Here is a 24,234-nt window from a genome sequence, read left to right as displayed (position 1 = left end):
GAGACTCACTCATAGACATATGCGCACAGTCTCATACCCATTTAAAGACTCTTACAACTGCTCAGAGACCCACCTGGGCACCCATGCACCCACTCAGATACTCATGCACCCACTTCCAGATTTACTTGGATAGTCAGGCACCCATGTACAGACACACTTAGAGATCCACACACCAACTTACAGACCCATTCACACACTCACATATGTACTCACACACCCACTGAGACACTCACACACCCACTGAGACACTCATAGGTCCACTCAGACACTTATGCACCTACTCACACACCCATACAGATACTCATACACTCAGTCACAGACCCTCTTAGAGACTTATGCACTTAGTCACTCACTCATACACTCAGAGACTCACAAATGCACTCAAGGACTCAGTCAGATATACACACGCCCACTCACTCATCCATTCAAAGACTCATGCATTCACTCACAGACCCACCCAGAGCTCACCCTTTCAGTCACAGACCCATTCAGACACTCAAGCATGCACCCATTCACCCACCCACACGGAGACTTATGCTATCACTCTCGGACCCATTGACACAGTCATATACCTACTCACAGATACACTCAGATACTCACATACCTCTACAGACTCTCACACACCCACTCACAGAACCACTCAGAGACCTATGCACCCAGTCACTGATACACTCAAGAGACTCATACACCCACTCACAGTCTCACTCAGAGACCTATGCACCCACTCACAGAACCATTCGAACACTCATGTTTCCAGTCAATGACCAACTGAGCGACTCATGTACTCTCTCACAGACCCACTCAGACAGTCATGCACCCACTTACTCACCTACTCAGACACCCACTTAGACACTCATGTATCCACTCTCAGACCAAGTCAGACAGACATATACTTACTTTCAAATGCACAAAGGCAGTCATGCACCTACTCATTGATCGACTGAGAGACCCATGCAACCAATCACAGACCCATTGAGACACTGATGCACCCAGTCATAGATGCACTGAGACAGTCACATAGTTCATTACAGACCCACTGATGCACTGTCTCACAGATCCACTGAAATCCTTATACAGTGAATGAGAGACCTACTGATAAAATGATGTATGCAGTCACATGTTCCACTGAAAAAGTTATACACTGTGTTATAGAGGTATTAAGGGAGTTATACATTCAATTATAGAGTCTTTTAGAAAGTAAAGTGTTTAGTGTGTTGGTTATAATCTATTTTGCAGTTATAAGTTTTGCATGTGGTGGTGGCTATTGAATGTCTGCTGTTGTTTTGTCATTTTGCGACATATTCACAGTGATCTTAATTACTGGCATAATAGTGATGCCCTATGTCACCACAAAAACAGAAAATCAGTTTAAAAGATTGTGTTTCTACAGACTCCTATAAAAAAATATGGCTTTAAACAACGCAGTAATAAACCCCTAATGTCTAAAATAGTATAAAATGTGTGCATATATGTGTTTACACCTCATAAAAAAGGCGCGATTGTCGCACGTATTAAAGTCATAGCGACTATTGGCGTCATTGCGAAGACGGAAAGTAGGGCTCAAACACAGTTCTTTAAAACACTTACTAGAAAAATATGTGTACAAACAAGTTTTTAAGCAATAATGAAGTTAGTAATAAGTGTATTGTAATACTAAGAATGAATTTGTAATTTTTTTTATGTGGTGGTAGTTGAATGTCTGCTTTTATTTTGCGACGTGATCACGAACATCGCGACGTCATCACAAATTTCAGAAATTCTAAAAAAACTATTGTTTAACAAGAAAATAAACAACATTTTGGGCTCTTCTGACAAGAACCTTTGTGTTGTGAGTGTATATAAGACAGTTACAGATAAGACTACATGCAGAGTTTCAGGTTGCTTAGAAACACCATGTTCTCTTCGTCTCTAAAGTGAACTCCATCACTTCCATACATTCCACGCATGTTAAAACACAGGTTGTTGTTGTAGATTGAGGCCATGTTATGGTCTCTTATGAAAGCAGAAACAGTTTTATTAACATGGTTCCTGGGTTTTTCAATCAGTGGACAGAACTGATTAGACCACTCATTTCTGTCTTTGGCATATGTTAGAGTACCAAAAAGGACCTAGACTTTATAGGCACTTGTAAATTTATCTTTATTTGGGGTATAACATTTGTTGCAATATCTTTGCAAACCTTACTCCCCTTCCACTGATTAATGGGGTAGTTAGTATATCCTAAGATTGTGCCTCCTTTGAACAATCGCCTGGTTCCCAATAAATAAAAATCAGTTGTGGGACAACACATAACACACACACTTTAGTGTCAAATTGTGATGTGCAAAAATGAAAAAAGTGTGTGAGAGCAAGATGACACCTCACGGGCGCACCATCAACGGGAACCTGGCAGGTACTCACCAGGATAGACCTGTTCTCATCATTGGCACCAGGCGAAAGTTAGCTGAGATAGCTATAACTCATGCCCCCACAATGCACTGCTTATGACCTCACATATTACGTCACTCATAACATAGTCAGTGACATCACTGGTGACATCTCACATGACATCACTGATGACATCATCCACAGAATCTCTGACTCTCCCACTCACATCCCCATATAATCTTTCATATACCAGCTCCAACTTCCACACTACCATTCACAAACCCATTCACAGACCCATACCAGTACTTACATAACCACTCCCTGATTTGTAGCTTTGTACACACATCCACTCACTCATCCATACAGCCAATCATACACCCATTCCCTTACTAATATAGCCACTGACATATCCACTCATACACCCATACAGCCACTCACACATTGAGTTAGTCACCCATAGAGCTACTCACACTCCAAGTCACTCACCCATACAGTCAATTACACAGCCACTTACTCACCCATACAGTTACACACACTCCCACGTACTTAGTCATGCATATACTAACACATACTCACTCATCTATATAGTCACTGGAACAAGCACACCCTCACCTGTACAGCCATTCTCATTCACTCCCTCACCCATACAGTCACTCATATACCCCATCACTCACCTAAACTGCCTTTCACATACCCAGTCACTCACCCATATACCACTGACACATCCACTCACTCACTCACTCACTCACACAGCCATACACACACATTGATTCACCCATACAGCCCCTCACACACTCACTAACCCATGCAGAAACTGACTCATCTATTCACAAATTCCTACAGGCCTTCACACATCCCCTCACCAACCCAAACAGATACACAGACACCCATGCAGGTACTCAGACAACCAATCAATCACTCATACAGCCAATCACGTACTCACTTACACAACCATACAGCCACTTAGACACCAACTGACAGACTGATACTAGCATTCACTCAACAAGCCACTCACCCATACATCCACTGAGACACATAATCACTCACTTATATTGTCAGTCACTCACCCACTGAATCATCTATACAGGCACTCATATACCCACTAATTCACCAATACACCTTGGTATATATATTTAACAAATGCAAAAGAAACAATTGATGGACGGATTGCTGAACAATGCAAACATTCACCCCCAGTCCCAAGGATCTGGGTTTAATCCATCATTCTTTTGCTCAACGCGCCACCCCTGTTTGGACTAAGCCATATGCAAATCAGTCTTGACCCTGTTCCTTATGGGAACAGTCCAGCCCATACTGCTAAGCCATGTCTTCCCAGGACCCGAAATAAGCATCCTGGGACAAGTTTTGGGGTATCACCCCTCATCAGCCAGGCTTGCTTGAATCCAGTGGCGCAGTGAGCACGGGACACACGTCTAGGCATACCCTTCCCACTTAGGGCGGCAAATGCAAAAGAAACAATTGATGGACGGAATGCTAAAGAATGCAAACATTCACCCCGTCACAAGGATCTGGGTTTAATCCGTCATTCTTTTGGTTCACCACGCCACCCCAGTAAGGACCCGCCATATGCAAATTAGTCTTGACCCTATTCCTTATGGAGCAGTCCAGCCCGAACTGCCAATCCAGGTCATTCCTGGACTGGAAACAAGCATCCTGGGACCGGTTTTGAGGCATCAGCCAGGATAGCTTGAATCCAGTGGTGCAGTGAGCATTGGACCCATATCTGGGCATACCCTTCTCACTTAGAGTGACAAATGCATAAGAAACAATTGTTGGACGCAATGCTGAACAATGCAAACGTTCACCCCAGTCACAAAGATCTGTGGTTAATCCATCATTCTTTTGCTCACCACGCCACATAAATATTTAACACACATCAACTTTTTTTTAAACAGTCACAGTCACTAGATGATGTCATCAGTGATGTCATTTGAGATGTCATTAGGGATGTCACTGACCATGTTATGAGTGATGTAATATGTGAGGTCATCAGCAGTGCATTGTTGGGGTATGAGTTAAAGTTAGCTCAGATAATTATAACTGCGAAATATCTCTGGTTTTGGACGAGTGAAATGTCGGCCTATCTGTAAAGTCCCTGTAACCTTTGCTTTTTTCATTGAGTATATATCGAATGGTTGAGATATAAGATATATCCAATGTCACTCCAAGATGGCGCGCACTTTGAGTAATGTGATGCTAGTCCTTTGTCAATGTTCATGAGCATTGGAAAACTTTAATAGATTGACGGTGATGCTAATTGTGTAACACACACTGCTGAAGGCAGTACACCGAAACACGTCTGTGTGAGCCCTTTCCGCAAAATAAATCTAGCGTTACTGACAAGTACCCTTCGAATGCTGTTTTGTCTTCTTCGTGAATGAGGGGGAATTGGAGCGTAATATATATATATATATATGCTTGCAATCTTCAATCCAGCCACTGGATCCCTCGTCACCGTATCCCAATCGTAGAAAAGAGCGGAATACCCAATTTGCAGGTGAGCATTCAATTTTATTGTTTAGTGGAAGCGCACCTATATATCAACACAGCAGCTTCAGTTATCAGGATTGCGCCAAGCCAGCTCACGGGCGGTCCGAGGTAGGACCACCGGTCACCCAAATATATCCAGAAAATACTCCGTTACCAGAAACAGATGTACTCGGACACCTCCAGTTGCTAGTGTGCAAGATAATTTATTAGCAGGAAACAACGCGTTTCACCTTACGGCTTGATCAGGTTTCAGCCATTGTAATGTTATGTGCCCATATTTATCCTACATCAGAAATCGACATAGGACTTTCCCCCAATACGTGTGGATATAGTCAGTAATCATGGTGGCCCTTTTACAAAGATCTGATAACCATAAATACATACAGCAATTCGAACTCAATATGAACTAATACATATTGTACATCGATATTATATGTTGTATTGAATTAATTCAAAATATCATCTAATTAGAGTTAGCATATATGCGCAAACTCCACCAGACTTATAAAATTTCATGGCTAAAAAAAAATAATGCAAATCATATATTTTCGCCAATGGATATAAATGGCAATTCGTATCTCACATTGGTTTAGCAATATAAACACCAAAGGACATCAGAAATATTCTGAGGTTTTCCGCCTTCTATTAAATGAAGTTCTCACATTTTGAACAGTATTGGAAGTGAAGCATCCGTATGCCCCAACATATAATTCAATCTATTATTGCAAAATGCCAAAAAATTAGAAAGCGAAAGAATGTCCAAGCCTAAGTGGGCTTATACACGAAGACATCCATTTTACAAACTACCCAATCCTGCCCAAGTGGGCCATAGTTCATGATTTCAGCCTTCCAAATCAACGCTGTATATTCAAATAATTTCCATGATTAGACTTTTGCCAGATTTAACCTAAAAATAAAAAACAATAAAATCAGAAAGCAAACCATAGATAACTTCACATGATAAATATTTTCATTCAATGAGGTGCACTGCCAATTCCTCACTTGAATTTAAACCATTAGGGGTCATGCAGTCAAAGTCAATTATATATCGTGACTCCATTTTACACAAAGCTAACTCTCCGTTACCCCCTCTGATTCCCATGTCAACCATATCTATGACCACCATCCTCAGTAAGTTCTCATTATGGAAATGGCAGTCAAAGAAATGACGTGCCACAGGGTACTGTTGATTGTTCTTTTTAATTGCATGTACATGCTCCATCACTTGTTTCTTTGCTCGATGTATTGTGCTGCCACGTACCATTTGTTACATGGACAGATCAATACATAGACGCAATACATGGTGTTACAAGTCAGTGATTTGCGAATTACAAACTCTCTGCCGGATTTAGGGATACTCAAGATTTCACAATCTACACTCTTGGGGCATGCTTTGCAGCTTCTACAGCACTTGAAGCCCGCTTTGCCTTTGCTTTTGTTTTTGCTGGTCACAAGATTACAGCTCAGATCATCTCTCAAAGATTTACATTTTCGGAAAGTGATCTGTGGATTTTCATTTATTTATGGTTTCAAATGTTCATCTATCAAAAGAACATGCCAATGTTTATTTAAAATCCTTCTAATTTGATGGGCTTGTCCTGAGAAAGTGGTTATAAACCTTACCTTTTCATCATTTTCTTCTATTTTGTTTAGATTAAGCAGCTCATTGCTGACAGTAGCATCTACTCTATTACATGCCTGTTTGATTGTGATGTTTTATACCCTCGCTCCCTGAAGCGAGTATACATCACTTATTTTTCATGTTCATAGGCAGATTCAGTGCTACAGTTCCTCTTGGCCCATAACAACTTCCCATAAGGTATGCTTTCTAACAGGTTACGAGGATGAGCACTTTTTGCACTTAAAATGCTATTGTCTGATGTTTTTTACGGAATAAGCTAGCTGTTACCACCTGTCTCTGGATTTCCACTTGGACATCAGGAAATTCAATTGATTTTTTATGGATATGCTTAGTAAATACCAAGTTAAAGTTGTTCTTCTTCAGTTAAACCACAAATTTCTTCGCTGTCACTATGCTGCCATTCCAAACCATAAAAACATCATTGATGTACCTAAGCCTCGTTGTTAAACGCCTTCATTTGCATGGACACCTGCCCCTCCCACCAGCCCATAAATAAGTTGACATAACTGGGGGCGAAGCCGTTGCCCATCGCAGTGCACTGTGACTGTTGGTACACTGTATCATCAAAGATGAAAAAATTATTGGTAAGACAGAACTGAATCATTTCTACCAACATTTTAGAGTGGTGAAGTAATGAAATGGATCTGGTTTTCAAATAATGCTCTACTGCATGTATCCCGAATTCATGGCGAATACTTGTGTATAAGCTACTCACGTCTAACGTGACTAGCGTATATGTAGTTTCCCACTGGATACCATCAATGATGGTTAAAGAATTAGTGGTATCCTTGAGATAGGCAGGGAGAGAAAATACAAATGGTCTTAAATAATTATCTGTGAAGTGTTTTCTAACAGGGAACCCATTGATGACACTATGGGTCTTCCTGGAGGATCTACAGCATTTTTGTGGAGCTTAGGTAAGAGATATAAGATAGGTATTTTGGGATGTGTACACTTCAAATAATTGTACTCCTCCCATTCAAGTAAACCTTTGTCTTTGCATTCCATTAGCAAATTACCAAATTTAGTGTTGGATTCTTTGATCTCAATAAAGGTCGAGACACAGTAACAGGTGGTAATCAATCAATCAATCAATCATCGTATTTATATAGCACACTACTTACCCAGAGGGACTCAATGCGCTGGGGGGGGTCGCTACTGCTCGAACAACCAGGTCTTGAGTTGCTTCCTAAAGGCAAGGTGGACCAGGGTCAGGCGGAGGTGGGTGGGGAGGGAGTTCCATGTCTTGGCGGCGAGGTAGGAGAAGGACCGTCCCCCTGTAGTGGCTCTGCGGATGCGGGGGACGGCGGCGAGGGCGTGGCTGGTCAAACGAAGCTGGCGTTTGGGAGCGTAGAAGTTGAGGTATCTCCCAATTGTCTCATACCTTCTGCTAGATACTTCTCCTTGTCTAGCACCACCACATTTCCACCCTTATATGAGTGGTGTATCACTATTTGGTTATCATTTTTCAAATCCTCTATAGCCTGTATTTGCTCAGAGGAAAGATTTTTCTTTTTGCCTGGAATTTTCTTGTTCCTTAGTTTTTTAACATCACCCAACACTCCCTTTTCAAATATTTCAACTGGCTCACACATGATATTGGGCAGAATCTGGATTTTGGTTTGAAATTACTTCCTGGATTTGATTCCACATTAATGCCACATTCATCAAGTAACTCATCTCCCACAACATCGCCTGAAGAGATAATCTCAAGTAGTTGCACATCATTAGTGTTAAGGTTGCTAATAACATCTGACCTTCTATTAGTCACTGCATTTTTTGGATGCAATTCAAACCATTTCTTTAATTTCAACTTCCTAGCAATATAAAACAAATCAATTCTGGTCTGAGTGTAGTTAAGGTTCATCGAGGAACAAAAGGATAAACCTAATGCATGTACATCAGTCTCTGAACGGAAAGTGATCTTTGTGAGAGATTAATTACCGCCATACTCGGGGCTTGCTGCCCCTTGTAATCACTAGGGGTGGGCGGACATCTCTGTTCCGCCCACGGAATGTGCGGAGATTTGCCCTTCCGCCCTTGAGCAAAGAAGGCGGAAATTTGCGGCTCTGTGACGCTTACTGGAGGTACCTAGTGGGCTAGTTGGACCCTAGGGACCCTCAGGATTCAAGGGGACTTAATCTCCCAAATTAAAACGGCCACAGAGCGTGTTTACACAGTGGTGAAGAGAGGGGACGAGGCTTGAGGTTACTTGGGCAAACACGCCCTGTGGCGCACTTTAAGGTGGGAAAATATTTACCTTCAATCTTGAGGGCCCCTGGGAGCCAACTAACCCACCAGGTGCTTCCAGCAAGCGCCACTGCGCTGCGTTGCAGAGAGGTGGTCTAGGCTGTGCCCCTTTTTACACCTCTCTGCAACACAGCTCTTTGGCGTTTATTAGAGGTACCTAGTGTGCTAGTTAGACCCTTGGGACCCTCAGGTCTCCCAAATTATAATGGCCACAGAGGGTGTTTACACAGTGGTGAAGGGAGGGGACGGTGCCTGAGTTGATGTGTGTAGACACACCCTGTGGCTCATTTTAAGTTGGGCTAAGTCCTGTTTATTCCAGAGAGTTCCTGGGTCCAACTAGTCCACCATGTACCTCCAGTAAGCACCACAGACCTGCGTTGCAGAGAGGTGGTCCGAGGCCATGCCCCATTTTACACCTCTCTGCAATGCAAGTCCGAGGCACTTATTGGACATACCTGGTGGGTTAGTTGGCCCCCAGAGACTCTTAGGATTCACGGGGACTTTATCCCCAACTTAAAACGCCCACAGGTGGTGTTTGCACACATGTCATCTCAGGCCCCCCCTTCCCTTCACCAGTGTGCTAATGCGCCCGTGGTGCATTTTAGGAGGTAGTTTTAATCCCCCTGTCCTATTATATACTAGGGGCTTACAGAGGAGGTCATGCTAATCACAGGGGAACCCCAACGCATAGTGTTCCCTAGTGTATGTAGGTGTTTTCACTGTATTCTAAGTGTCTTTTAACATAGCACTGGCTCTAGCACTATTTAGTCAGACTCAGTTACCACCAGTACCCATCTGAAAAAGTTGAGGGTAGAGGATGATTTTGCAAGAAGGCTTCTTTCTGCTCCTCTGTATGTTCTTTCTGCACGTCTTGTTTCTTCCTGCACTTTTCTTCATCTTTGAGGACTTCTTTTGCTTCTTTCTAAATTTCATTTGCTTCTTTCTGTGTGTTTTTTCTTCTTTCTTCACATGTCCTACCTCTGTAGGCAAAGTTAAAAACTAGCATTTAAAAAACCTTTGAAATTCACTGAATTAAACAAAGGTTTCAGACACGTTATAGTTAGGAATTAGCATTTAAAAAACCTTAGAACTTCACTGAAAACAACATAGGTTTCAGGGGCGTTATAGTTAGCTGGACATTTCACTCCTACAAAACCATAGAAATTCCCCCATTATAGTTAGTTCAGCTAACTATAACTCGCGCACTCGCAATGCACTGCCGATGACGTCACATATTACATCACTCATGACATGGGCAGTGACATCACTCATGACATCACTGATGACATCTCAAATGACATCACTGATGACATCATCCTTGTGATAGAGTGACAGACCTCCTCTCACCCTAATATAACCTTTGATACACACATTCAAAAATAGAAACTAACATTTTCAAAAAATATACCAGTACTAGTTACAACAACCTATTCAGTAATTCCAAGATCTACATATACATCCACTCATTCACCAACAGTCCTATATAGTCACTCATGCATGTACTCACTCATCATATGTACTCATACACCTATACATCCTGTTACACATCACCACTCATTCGTAGAGTTACTCACACACATAGTCACTCATGCTAATAAAGAATCAAACATCCATTTACTTGCATACACAGTTATACACACAACCACACTTCTACAGAAACTTACACATACTTACTCTCTTAAGCAATCACTTATAGAAACACATACTAACTTATACAGAAACTCTTCCAATCTCTCACTCTCAAGTATACTCACTTTAAATACACTGATACTCACATATACTAGGTTACAACATATGTAGCTACTCATAAAGACACTAGTGAGACAGTCATTCACTCACTAACACACCCATAGACACACTCATCTACCCATACAGTCCTGCACATAAGCTGTCTTCAACACATACAAACAGTGAGTCACTCATTCATGCATCTATGCACTACGTAATACCCACACCGAACCATACAGACACTCAGACACTCATACTGATACTTAAAAAACCAAGTAATAACCCATTTAGACACTCATGTAGCTACTCACCAACCCATGCAGTCACTTAAACACAATGTGAGAGACTGATACAGATATCTACGTATTTAAACATTACTCACTAACACATGTATTCACTACAATACACTTAATCAGTGAGTTATACAATCAATTTTTCATTAAAAAAACAACCATTTCGACACTTATATACCCATTTATTCTTCCATCGACGAGATATACATATATAAAACATATTTAATTTTCAGAAAAAACATACATTCACTGGATTATGTCATCAATGATGTCATTTGAGATGACATCATTGATGTCATGAGTGATGTCACTGACCATGTCATGAGTGATGTAATATGCGGTGTCATCAGCAGTGCATTGCGGGCGCATGAGTTATAGTTAGCTGACCTAATGGGGGAATTTCTATGGTTTTGTACGAGTGAAATGTCCAGTTAACTATAACGCCCCTGAAACCTAAGTCTTTTTCAGTGAATATATATATATATATATATATATATATATATATATATATATATATATGTATGTATGTATATATATATATATATATATATATATATATATATATATATATATATATATATATATATATATACATATATATATATGTCGCTCAAAGCCCTCCTCAGTTATACAGGAAAGAGGCAGCACTCGCAGACCAAGAGTTTATCCAGGTGATTTATTCTTGTGGGAACAGAAAAAGCACAGACGCGTTTCGGCGTTAGCCTTCGTCAGTGTGTCACTTGTTGATTAACAAACATCCCATTAAATGAAAAAGTGATTAGGCATTAACACAAACATAGGACTTCACCCCTGTGTGCCACAATGGGCGCCATCTTGGAAAGGTGTTATGTCCAAGCAGGGATATAATGTAATACATTCGTAGGGATTTCACGTTTGAATTTAGCCGTGGATCGGCTAGTGTCCTATGATAAACTGTGCAATGCCATACATACACACAAATATAAATGAACAGCAAAAGCTCAAGGACATGGACTAAGAGTAATTTGACATAACTTCAAAATGCATCAAGCAATTCATCCTATATATTCTTCGAAATTAGGCGAGAAAACTCATTCCATAAGAAAAAATCTATCAAATGTCAAGAGATTAGTCCAAATTTTACTCTAGCAAGGGGATAGCCCTTCTAAAGAAAAGAAAAGGAAAAAGAAAAGAGGAAGGGAGGGGGAAGGAAAGGAAAAGAGGGAGGATAGGGTTAGAGGAAGGGGAGGAAGGAGAGGGGAGGGAATGGAACATGACGTGTAGCATATGTCGATGGAATGTCCAAATCAGACATATATATGAAAACCAGACGCTCACTTACATCAAAATGAGCCCGACCCACTAGGAAAATTCAAAATTGGATTTATTTCAGAGAGTCTTAGCAGCACGTGGTTGTAGGTATTTAGAAACGCTGTGGCAGACGCGTTTCAACATAAGCTTTCTTCAGTGCCTCGTTTCTGTTGCAGTTCTCACACCACGGGCTTTGCATCATTTCAGAATGGTTCCTTAGCCACTCCCACGGCAAGATTATTATCAGGTGCGCTGCATGCGTTCTCACGCTGGCCTGGGTTTCGTTGCATTCTGGTGACCGTAGTGCAATGTGGTAACCCATACAGTGAAGGGTATTACCAAACACCCAGTGGCATTATCACAACTTCTTTCACCTTCGGCTCGGGTCCCAGGAGAACAGTTTTTAGCTTGAAGCCAGTTGTTTTCCACAGTAGACAATCTACATCACTCTCTCCCCAAAGTAGGCGACGACGCACAGTGGCTATGTCTCCGCTTGGGGGGGTGACACGCTGTACCTTCTAAGTACGCAGTCCACAGAGTTGCTGGTTGGCTGTGTCACTCCAGACCGAGAGGGGGTGTCGGTGACCAAGAATCCAGCTACTTGGTCTAAACATGAACACCAGACGCTCACTTACATCAAAATGAGCCCGACACACCAGGAAAATTCAAAACTGGATTTATTTCAGAGAGTCTTAGCAGCGCGTGGTTGCAGGTATTTAGAAACGCTGTGGCAGATGCGTTTCAGCATAGGCTTTCTTCAGTGCCTCGTTTCTGTTGCATTCTCACACCACAGGCTTTGCATCTTTTCAGAATGGTTCCTTAGCCACTCCCACGGCAAGATTATTATCAGGTGCGCTGCATGCGTTCTCGCGCTGGCCTGGGTTCCGTTGCATTCTGGTGACCGTAGTGCAATGTGGTAACCCATACAGTGAAGGGTATTACCAAACACCCAGTGGCATTATCACAACTTCTTTCACCTTCAGCTTCGGGTCCCAGGAGAACAGTTTTTAGCTTGAAGCCAGTTGTTTTCCCCAGTAGACAATCTACATTACTCTCTCCCCAAAGTAGGCGACGACGCACAGTGGCTATGTCTCCGCTTGGGGGGGTGACACGCTGTACCTTCTATGTACGCAGTCCACAGAGTTGCTGGTTGGCTGTGTCACTCCAGACCGAGAGGGGGTGTCGGTGACCAAGAATCCAGCTACTTGGTCTAAACATGAACACCAGACGCTTATTTACATCAAAATGAACCCGACACACCAGGAAAATTCAAAACTGGATTTATTTCAGAGAGTCTTAGCAACGCGTGCTTGCAGGTATTTAGAAACGCTGTGGCAGACGCGTTTCAGCATAGGCTTTCTTCAGTGACTCGTTTCTGTTGCAGTTCTCACACCACGGGCTTTGCATCTTTTCAGAATGGTTCCTTAGCCACTCCCACGGCAAGATTATTATCAGGTGCGCTGCATGCGTTCTCGCGCTGGCCTGGGTTCCGTTGCATTCTGGTGACCGTAGTGCAATGTGGTTGGCTGTGTCACTCCAGACCGAGAGGGGGTGTCGGTGACCAAGAATCCAGCTACTTGGTCTAAACATGAACACCAGATGCTCACTTACATCAAAATGAGCCCGACACACCAGGAAAATTCAAAACTGGATTTATTTCAGAGTCTTAGCAGCGCGTGGTTGCAGGTATTTAGAAACGCTGTGGCAGACGCGTTTCATATATATATATATATATATATATATATATATTGTTCCTATATCGTTAGTTGTACTAACTATATTTCGCGCACCCGCAATCCACTGCTGATGATGTCACATATTACATCATTCATGACATGGTCAGTGGCATCACTGATGACATCTCAAATGACATCAATGATGACATCACTGATGGCATCATGCACGTGACAAACACATACACCTTTTCATACACTAGTAAAATCTTTCATCACTCTTTGTAAAATACAGAGTATCATATTTTAATCCATTGACACAGCAATACAAGTATTTAAAAACCCACTCATTGATTCCTAGATGTATACACACATCTAATCACTTACCTGTAGTACCTGTAGTTTGGAGGGATGCTGGAGATTCAGAGCTCGGAGGTGCTTTGGACCTTAATCACTCATTAAAGTCTCTGCTGAAGTAGTCCAAGAGATGACCCTATTGCTTGGTGAAGGTTTTCTCCTCTCCCCATGCTAGTTTCGGCAGCATCTCCATACTAAGAATCCACCACAGTCTTTCAACCCATTTATGTCCAGATGGTAGAGTTTGTTGTCCCCAAAGACTTACAATGGTTTGCTTGGCTGCCAGCAGGAGATGGGATATCCGTTTGCCTAGTGAACAAAAGAGAGGGAGTCTCTGTACATAACCTTCCTTCATTGCTAATTCAATTGTTATTCCTTTTAGCATCGTTATTCAGCAAGGCACTGTTATAGCGAATGTCTGACATAATATCGACAGACAGAATATCTACATACAAAAATATCGGCACAAAAATATCGAAATCAAAAATATCGGAGTCATATCTTCATAAAGGTAAGTACAAAAATATCGAAAAATTAATATCGTAGTACAAAAATATCGAAATTAAAAATATCGTTTTTTTAAATGTATTAATAATAATGTAAAAATAATTTTAAAATACATATAATTTTACAAATATTAAATAAAAATATTAAAACATAATAAAAAAAATTAAAACTAATACATATACATTTAAAATAAATTAAACACTTAATAATTTAATGTAATTTTTTTTTTATTTCATTTAATTGATTTAATTTAAATTTATTTTATTTTTACCCTGTACGCCTGTACCCCAAAAACCCAAAACTGACCCTGAACCCTAAAAATATCCCTGTACCCCAAAAACCCAAAACTGACCCTGAACCCTAAAAATACCCCTTTACCCAAAAACCCAAAACTGACCCTGAACCCTAAAAATACCCCTTTACCCAAAAACTGAAAACTGACCCTGAACCCAAAAAATACCCCTTTACCCAAGAACTGAAAACTGACCCTGAACCCAAAAAATACCCCTTTACCCAAGAACTGAAAACTGACCCTGAACCCTAAAAATACCCCTTTACCCAAGAACTGAAAACTGACCCTGAACCCTAAAAATACCCCTTTACCCAAAAATCCAAAACTGACCCTGAACCCTAAAAATACCCCTTTACCCAAAAACCCAAAACTGACCCTGAACCCTAAAAATACTCCTTTACCCAATATTAATTAATATTATTTAATTACCAAATAATTATTAATTAACAATAACAATAAAGTAAATATATTAGCACATTAGCTGTAATTAATTTAATGTAATAATTAATATTATTTTTTGCCAATTAATTAATTAAGAATAACAAAAAATTATATATATAAAAAAATTACTCTAATTAATGTAATTAACTAATTAATATTAATTAATTACCAACTAATTAATAATGAAAAATATGTACAAAATATATTAATTAATTAACTAATTAATATTAATTAATTACCAATTAATTATTAATTAAAAATATTTACAAACATATATTAATTAATTAATTATTATTAAATTACTTCCCACCCTATTCCCCTATAAACCCATAACCCGCTACAGAACATATTTATCAATTAATCAATTAATTAAAATTAATTAAAAATTAATTCTCAATTAATTAATTAATAATTCCTACTAATTAATAATTAATTTAACATAATTAAATTACTTCCCACCCTATTCCCCTATAAACCCACAACCCGCTACAGTACTAAAAGACAATATTTAATTAAATTACATTAAAAATAAATAATAAAACATAATAAATACAATATAATATACACAAAATGTATTTAAAAATTGATATTAGTAACATCGAAATTATTTATTTTGATATTATTGACATCGATATTTAAAACTTCGATATTACTAATATCATACTAATATCGATATTAAGACTGTCGATATTACTTACCTTCTATATTATGTCCCATCGATATTTAAACTTCGATATAATTGTATATCGAAATTTAAAACTCGATATTTTGTCTGTGTACCGTTATAGCCTTTAAAAGCTGCTACTCATATTGCCACCTGGATAGCTGCGCTGGTCTCCACCTGGATTTCCCGGATACTGGGATTACTCTCTTTTTGTGTATCATCTGCAGACCTATGTCATCCCTCTGGGTATGTTAGACCCTTGCAGATGCCTGTAAGCAAGTGAAAATGTTAGACACAGCCTCCCACACAAATCAAACTCTGCAGAGATACAAACTGGCTATGAATTTGTGCCCTAAAGTGCCTGCCACCAAGAAATACCACACACAATCATCCAAGAGAACACTTTAGTGAAAACTGCTCAGAACAATGGCATAACTCAAAGATGGCACAGAACCTGCAACACTAGGCACAGACTATGTCTAGTGAGTAGCGGTCGGTGGTGGGGGTAGCTGCCGGGCGGTGACATGGGAAGGGGCAGGGAAGGGGGTAGTAATCTATGGATTACGGAGGATTACAGGTAAGTAAACATATAAATAAATAAAACGAATTTAGTTGCGCGCACTGCATCCCCAAATTCAGAGGTGCCTGGTTAATTTACAGTCTGCTTCGCTGACTTTCAGAAATGTCTGAACTCAGGGCCTGAATTTGAGCACTCCCAGCTGCAGAGACCTTAATGTTAACCCAGGTTGATGGCTGTCACGAGATTGGGTCTGATTCGGATACGTTTTTACACACATACAGCATGCCTAATTTAAGAGCTTGGAGGAAAGCAATTTTTCATTTCAAATTCCACATCCTGATACACAGAATCCAGATCAGTGTTTTCTTCGGAAATGTAAGGTGTACCTGTTGCCTTTGAAACCAGCTAGCTTTCCACAGAGGTTAGTACATGGGGAATGGAGGAGAGAAGGGGCAGCAACAGTTATCCATTCCTCTTGGGACTGACAACACACTAGACCTGGCATGGCTGATCATGAAGGGGTAGCAGGGAGGTTACAGTTATAGATACAGGAGAAGAACAATAAAGAGTACTGTAGAAGGACGTGTGAACTATGCAGCAGCCAGGAACAGGCCCTTTTGACATATATGCAAATATTTTTAAAATGGCAACTCGTATTTTTCCAATTTGTACTACTGTTTAGTGCCAGGTGTGCTCCACTATGAGGCAAGGTGAACGCTGGGGGTCAAGGTGACCTCAGACACATCCATTCTGTTGGACATTGTGTCTGTTCTGTGGGGGGGCTCTTCCAGTGGACGCAGGAGACAGCACCTTCTGAATCAGGTTGTGAATGGGTTACATAAAAATGAATTGAATTTTGATTGCTGCAATGTGTTTATCAGCTACCTTGCTATATTTTAGGTTGGTGGGTATTATACCTTACATGTTTATATTATATGTGAAGTTTATGTATAGTGCACAATTATTTACATTAACTGTAACAATACATTATGGTATTGTATGTACTGCTGTAGTAGGTACATTTAGGAGTCTTTCTATGGGTTATCGATTGCATTGCATACAGTAGAGTGGCAGGGGCGCCTCCTTAGTTATGGGAAAGGAGCATCACCCCCCCCCCCCCACCACCACCACCCCCTCCTGAAAGCAAGCAGAGGCAAAGGACAAAAAGAAAATGATAATAAAACATTTTGATCATTTTATTTTTCATCCTGCAGGCTGCGAGTGAGGGAGGGGCGTGGCCACCATGCTGATGCTGCAGCACCAGGGATGAGATTAGTGGGGGCACTGCCAAGTTCGCATGACTGTTTGGCCAGCCCTCTGGGGCCGACCACTCCATCATGCGCACTTAGCATTTCTCCACCCGAGCTGCGTTGTACTGCTGAATGGAGAAACAAACACAGGCACACAGTCTATGTCTGAGTGCCAAGCCGAGGTGCTCAGACCAATCCCAGCACTGGTCACATGCTCGGAATAGTAGTCCCAACATGTGAGCAGCACTTGGATTGGGATCCTGTGCAGTGTGCAGCAGTTCCTGGACAGGACGCGAGGATCGAGTGGCCGCTACTGTAGGGTGGTGGAGGTTTTGTCAAATTGAATAAGGGTACTGGGATGGGCTTCAATGTCGCACTTCTTCACAGTTGCTGATAAAAGTGCCTCAGCACGCAAATGGTTTGATTTTTGCACTGAGATGCATATGCTGCATCTTTAAAAAGCCACTTTACTTTAGAATAGAATTCAAAACAGTTTATTTACACAGGTTTGTATTCACAGATTGCATGCTGTTGCAAAAATCTACCTGCTATATTTCTTGAAATAAAGCATGACCTTGAATTACTATTTCCCTCCCTTATTTTCAATGCACCTCGGCTTACTTTATATGCCTCCATAAACTACTCTTAAATCTCAAGCCTGTCTTCAAGTTTTTTGTTGTTGTTTTTTTTTTAAATCATTTGCTTCTCTCCTAACCCCTCTACAGAACACACCAAATATACTAATGTACCCAGATAGCATGCTACTCATAGTAAAGTCATTCAATGCCTCGTTAGGGGTAGAAAGTAATATAAAAATGCAATTTGTAAATTCAATTTTGGTAGGGCAAGCGAGGTGAAATAAAATGACCCAAGGGCCAGAACACCTGATCTAGCTAGGGTTGCCACCAGGCTGGTTTTTCACTAGCATGATGGATATTTTAATATCCTGGCCAGTAGGAAATTGGAAGAAAATCGCTCAAATCTGGAATTCGTCTCCTGATCAGTATGTACTGTAAACAGTAAACGTACGGCAAGAGCACTTTAAAATGAGTTCTAAAGCTACCTTGCTAATCCCCGACTGATTGTTAAACTAAACAAAGGGAGAAAAGCCTTGTTAAAAAGGAATAAGGGTGTTTTATATATATATAGATACCTCTTTAATTATCATGCTCTGGCCTTTGCAGAATTTTAAAACATTAACAACGGATGGCTATTTTTTAAATCACTTTTTGTTGTGTTAATATAGCATGAACTCAGCTCATGAGCATTGGAGCGATTTACATGAGCACCAGTTATATTAGAGGAGATAAAATTAGTTTTTATTTAAGCCTTTGGGAGATTAAGTGATTTGCCCAGAATGAGAGGATGTTCATTCGATGTCAGGTCTCAAACTCCTGAGTTCCAAACTTGGCAGCTCTGGTAAAGGTGGCCTCATAGCAAAACCTATGCATACACAGCCCTGCCAAACCCCCCACCGCCCCAACTCCCTTCACCAAGCCCTGAAAGACACTGGAGCCAAGGTGACAACATCTGGTCCCCAGAGAAGCCGCTTCTCACCCACACAAGTGGGCTTGCAAACCTGTCTCATGCCTGCCATTGCAGGGCCTGTGTGTGCCGTTTACTGCCACCTCGACTTGGCATTTGAAACCAATTGCCAAGCCTTAATCTCCCGTTTCTTACACTTAGGTCTCTCCTAAGGTAGTAGGCCCTAAGTAACCTTAAGGGCAGGGTGCTGTGTGACTAGAAAGCAGGACATGTACTTTTAAGTTGTACATGTCCTAGAAGTGACAAACAGCCACATTTATTTTCACTACTATGAGGCCTACTTCTCTCATAGGCTAGCGTTGGGAATTCCTTAAAATACTTTTTGAGCTGTCATTCCTGAACCGAAAGGAGTAGCTACATTATGTTTCATATCTTTGGAATGGTAGTGATAAATCCTCTTCAGTGATAAAGTTGGATTTGACTAAGCCTGGGCGGTCATTTTGTCATTTTGTGCATGTTGTACCGTCCAAATTTCATCCATAGGTTTGGTTTTGTAACAGTGCCCATGTACTTTTACGCTCTCATTTTGAAGTGTTTGTATATCCAACTTTTCTTGGCCTTATAATAAATATACAAAAATTTGGATGAGGAGTTTGCATTTCTTCAGACTCATGGGTAAGGGTAATGTATAATTGGCTAATGGTTTTCCCTCCCCTCCACACTTACAAGCAGGTAACAAAGACCCATTGGCCCGGGGCTCCAGAGTAAGGCTAGAACGTGGAACCCGGCTCCGTCAGATTGCTGGCAGAGGTCCATCCTTGAGAGTCAGAGAATCAATCAATTCATGTTGATCATACTTTCGGACCACATTCTTACATGCCTCTTTTCTACGTCTATGTCGCCGCCTTCAGGACTAGCAGTACTAAGAACTTGACAAGGCAATAAGGGCCTTAGGTTCTAATCCATAGACTTGTTGCTGGGTATAGAACTGGATAGAGCTTTGAATTTACATGACTCCATTTGCCCTGGATACACAGTCATCTATAATTAAGTGATACAAAAGGGGATGATGTACGGAGCATTTGAGCAAATCAAACACTCACCCCCAGTCAACTGATCTGGGTTTAATCCATCACCATTCTTTAGCTCACTCAGCCACCCCAGTACAGACAGGGCCATATGCAAATCAGTCTGACCCTCTGCCTCATGGGAACAGTCCAGCCCGAACTGCCAAGCCATGTCTTCCTGGACCGGAAACAAGCCTCCTGAGACCGGTTTCGGATTCATAGTCCTCATCAGCCAGGCCATCTTGAATCCAGTGGCCAAGTGAGCAAGGGACTCACGTCTGAGCATACCCTGCCAACTTAGGGCGAACAAAGCGATACAAAAGGGGATGATGGACGGAGCGTTTGAGCAAATCAAACACTCACCCCCAGTGAGTATCGCTTTGTTCGCCCTAAATTGGCAGGGTATGCTCAGATGTGAGTCCCTTGCTCACTTGGCCACTGGATTCAAGATAGCCTGGCTGATGATGGCTGATTAGCCAGAAACCGGTCCCAGGATGCTTGTTTCCGGTCCAAGAAGACATGGCTTGGCAGTTCGGGCTGGACTGTTCCCATGAGGCACAGGGTCAGACTGATTTGCATATGGCCATGTCTGAACTGGGGTGGCTGAGTGAGCTAAAGAACGGTGATGGATTAAACCCAGATCAGTTGACTGGGGGTGAGTGTTTGATTTGCTCAAACGCTCCGTCCATCATCCCCTTTTGTATCGATCTATAATTAAGTGACATCCCTAGAGGGGAGATTCAAAATGGGGTATGGCATTGCCTCTTTACCTTATCTATATTACACTTACAGCTGTGCTATAAATATGCGTTCTTGCAGGATGCTTTATTAATCGCTGCTTTAATAGAATATTTGCAAAACTCCCACTGGGGCTATTTCATCACCTTTAGTTTCCCACTACAGCTTCATTTTCGTGGAAAATTCCCATCTCCACACCCACCACCAAGTACATCCGCGAACTGCACTGGCTGAAAATCGAGAATCGGGTGAAATTTAAATCTTTATGCTTTATGCATAAGATCTCAACCAATAATGCACCCAAGTATCTACAAAATCTAATACATCCCTACCGCCCATCTCGAACCATTCGTTCAGCCACAGCCAACCACTTTGTGATTCCTAAAATCAGGCTGGCGCGAATGGGTGGAAAATCCTTCTCATATCTCGGACCCTCACTTTGGAACACTCTTCCGGTGACACTTAGGCAGGAAACCAACTATATGAAATTCAGGAAGGCCTTAAAAACCTGGTTGTTTAACATCTAGAACCTGAACCAATCAAAGCACTGGATCACTAGCGCCGGGAAACCCTTTGTTGGGTAGCTGTTTGCGCTATATAAATGAAATAAATAAATAAATGTGGTGGTGTGGGGTGTGAGCGTGTGTTTACTGTTTGCTCCTGGAGTGCTTGCTGGCGATACTGTGTCTTAATTGGCTTTTTGGTACTTTTCTGGCAATGATACAATAGAGTTCAATGCTGGATTACTGCTGTCTGGTGGTACGACTTTTTCCTGAGTCTAGGCATTACAAGGAAGACTTTCCAGCCTTGGTGCATCCTCATGATGCAAGAAATGGAAAAAGGAAACAAACAAGTACGTATTGGCTGAATTACTTCTGGACAATCTTCATTGCTCGGATTCTCCCTGCATCGTCCCAGCCTTACATTCCCATTTTCATGGACAGAGGTACTTTGTAGATGACACTGGGGCTCTAAAAATTACCAGCAAAGAATCCAGCCATTAAATATATACTTGCCAATCCCACCTATTTGGGTAGGTGGCTTCCACTTTTTTGGCAGCACCACTTCCTACTAATTAATCAGGTTCATGCAGAGGCGTAGTGTGGGCAGTCAGCGTCCGGGGCACGGCAAGTACTATCCTTTCACTTTCCTTTTAAAATCGTGCACGCCTATTAAACTTTTGCGACCCTAAGAATACACCTAAGAATGTTGCGCCCGGAGCTACACCACTGGGTTTCTTTTACCGTTTTTACGGGACAATTACACAGGCCACGGCACCACTTGAGATGACAAATTTGAAAAGAGATTGCACTGCATGAAAGAGGTCCGTGTGACGTGACGGTGACAGACACTCCAGGTTGGTCTGTGCCCCTGGTGCTCCAGTCTAGGCGGCCGCTGCCTCCTGCTAGGGGTGTGGCAGGATGACTGAGTCCAGCAGCCAGAAAGGTCAGCACATGGGATGCTTTGCAGGGAGGGGATGTAGGTTTGTGTGTCAGCTGTCACAGTCATGTCACTTGTCAGCATTCCACTGTTACAGGATCTGCTGTCACCTTGGCATTCATGCAGCAGCCCGTGTTGTGTGCGTGAGCCGAGGTTTCATTTCTGTTCTGCGCATGCTCGCCCTTCGGCCCATGTTAAAGAGTGACGAGCTGTCAATCATGGATCCCATTGCGTCAAACCTTTTCAAGTGGCACCTGCTACACAGGCCTTGGTCTACGCCTCTTGTGCTATTGCAGACTCCTGTTAGAACATTAGCTTGCTCTCAGTGAACGCTTTTGTTCACTTTTCCGATTCAAAATAGCAATACGGAGAAGCCGAGGGCCTAATGGCAAGTTAGATGGAGCAGTTACCAGGTACAGGAACACCGGGGCCGATTTTACCAATAGTGCAGTCTAGACAGGGAGGACTGCGGAGCCTATTGCAAGGGGCAAACTGGCACACTCTTGCCTGCCTATCAACTGTTTCGGCCTGCCTCAGGCACCCTCGCCAACCCCGACCGCCAGTGAACCCCATTGCTCCCGAGTGCCACCTGCTCAAAGCGGTTCGGTAAATAAGAAAGGGAAAGTTCTCCCTTTCAGCCCATTATAGAGATCCGTATGCGGATTTTGACCCAGCAATGCCACCTCCACGTGTTATTCCCCATTTCTGTCGAAATAATTTATAAATGCAGTGCAGCGTTGCTAATGGCAGGATCTGACGAAAGTATTGTATTTGTTCATTGTTGCTCTTGCGTTCTTGATGGGGATTGAAAGGTTCCACATGCCACCATGTGGCCAGTTGCAGGTGCAGCAACTTGATGCAGGTACTCTTAAAGACATTTAATAAATCATGCTTCAACAAGGCCCAGCGGTGCAGCACTTGCGGTACAGCCAATGCGGCTAAACGGGTTATCAACTTGTTTGCAGACGAGCAATGTTTTGAGAGATATGAATGCTTGTCAAACGCATTATCTTTTAACAGGCAGCCAAGTCAGCGCTCTCTCTATGCTTAGGACATACAAGCCATCCAGTGCACTGGACTTAAGTGTTACTATGGAGGCCGTCGCAGGGGCTGCCGCTAAATACTAGGGCCCTTATTTATGAAGGCCTTGCGCCGCCGGTGCGTCACTTTTTCCCATGTTAAAAGTGACGCACTGGTGGCGCAAGGCCTTCATAAATAAGGCCCTAGGGGCCTCATTTATGAGGCTGTGCGTCACTTTTACGCCGCCGGTGCGTCACTTTTTGTGACGCACCAGTGGCGTAAAAAATGGGCGTATTGACGTAAGGGTCATAGAAGTGACGCAGTGAAATCTATGAGATTTCACTGCGTCACTTTTAGGATGCTGTTGCGTCAAAATCTTGCGCCTGCCTCACAGCAGGCGTAAGACTGATGCAGGCCCTTTCACAAAGGGCTTGCCCCATGTGAAAGGACGCATTGCTGGAGTTGCGTCACTTTTGTGACACACTCCAGCAATGTGTCACTTTTGCGCTTACAGATACGTCAGAAATACTGACGTATCTGTAACTCCTTGCGACATGATGCGTCATACATTAAATATGACGCATCAGGAATGTTGCAAGGAGTGCGCACTGAGAAGTGACACATCGCTGCTTTCACGCAGCAATGCGTCATTTCTCATAAATGAGGCCCTAGGGTTGTCTACTTTATCCATTCGGTATT

The sequence above is a fragment of the Lissotriton vulgaris genome, chromosome 5, assembly GCF_964263255.1.
Source record: "Lissotriton vulgaris chromosome 5, aLisVul1.2, whole genome shotgun sequence".
Lineage (NCBI taxonomy): Eukaryota > Metazoa > Chordata > Amphibia > Caudata > Salamandridae > Lissotriton > Lissotriton vulgaris.
Note: the sequence above shows the minus strand (reverse complement) of the source record.